Source organism: Pteropus vampyrus, unplaced genomic scaffold (assembly GCF_000151845.1).
Source record: "Pteropus vampyrus isolate Shadow unplaced genomic scaffold, Pvam_2.0 Scaffold12, whole genome shotgun sequence".
In the NCBI taxonomy this organism is placed as follows: Eukaryota; Metazoa; Chordata; class Mammalia; order Chiroptera; family Pteropodidae; genus Pteropus; species Pteropus vampyrus.
In genome coordinates, this window is record NW_011888793.1 from 4,700,747 (window position 1) to 4,702,319 (window position 1,573).

Consider the following 1,573-nt stretch of genomic DNA (forward strand, 5'->3'; position numbering starts at 1 on the left):
TCATTTATAGGATTTCAACTTTTATAAAGAATTCCTTATCCACCATCATTAAATAAATTCACATTAAGCCCACTGCATGTTTCTCTCAGGCCCTTCAAGGGCACTAGTAAATCATATTGCAACTTTATCAGCCTCATGACACTACAAAGAGAGGCTAATGATGACAAATAAGTTATGTGAAGACAAAATTTTCCACTATGAGTTGTCTTCTGAGTGTGAATGCCATATATGTTGGTGAGAATTGCATTATATTTTGTTATTCAGTTGCTGAATTTAAACTCTAAGGGTCATTTTCAGCATCTTCTCCATATGGGAAAAACATTCTATAAACCCTTTATCTGGTATGGCTCTCAATCTAGCTTGTGTGGACAGTACTATGCTAAGCAGAAATCTGAGGATGCCTTGTTCTATCAGATTGCTAGCTGGGGTATAGAAAGAGTAGAAGCATATTATCTACTTATTCTCTGCCTTAAGTGTTTTGGAAAACTCCTAATTTCACAAGAAGTATCCAAGTTCATCATTATTGCCAGATACATCTAGCAAATGCTTTGTTATGCTAAGTAAGTCATAAACCAGAAATAAGGGGCACCTGGCACCTTGAAATCCAACTAACCTAATACTAGTGGATTAATTTGTATTGTTCTTTTTTTAATCTCATATAGAAATTTGTTCTTTAAAAAGCTTACAGCTCAGTGAGTTTTGATGACCTGAATACACCTGTGTAACAACACCCACATCCAGAAACAGAACTTTGTCAGAAGCTCAAGAACACCCCCTGTGACCCTGTCCAGTCACTACCCATCGCCCAAGGGTAATCACTGTCTTGACTAGTAACAGTGTAGATTTGTTCTTCCTGCTTTTTTGGTCTTCATAAAGAACAAAATAATTCATAGAATCGTATATTACATATTCTTTGGTGTTGGCTTCTTTCAGTTTTTTTATATTGATAATATACATTTTTCCTTTGGATTTACTTATAGATTGTTCATTCTCATTGCCGTATAGAAGTTCACTGTGTGAATATTATCACAATTTCTTTATCATATCAACTCTTGATGGGAATTTGAAAAGTTTCTAGTATAAGGCTATTGCAAATAATACTGCCATGAACGTTCTAGTGTATGGACTTATGGTGGAAATATGTAGGCATTTCTGTTAGATATATACCTAAGAGTGGAATTTCAAGTTCTAATTCTCTTCTATAAGTGAACTGTTTACTCTCCAGAAAGGAAAACGTACATATGCATCGAGGAGAAAAGAACGTGTGATGGCAGTAGAATCCAGTGATAGCCATAAACTCTTGATGATTTAGTAAGAGAACTATGAAGCAGCTTTCATCAGGCCTTCCACTTCTGGTGCCATGACAAATGCAGTTACATGTCCTCAACACCTTTCCTATCTCTCTCATAGAGGGTGGAGTGAGGCATAAATATTCCCATCACCACACACATACATACACAGAGAAAAATCCAGAGAATTTTAGTCTTCAAAACCAAAGCATCTAAGTGGTAAGTTAAACCATTGTTTCTCATTCCAAAATATTATCCTATTTGTATCTGCCAAGGAGGGCAGG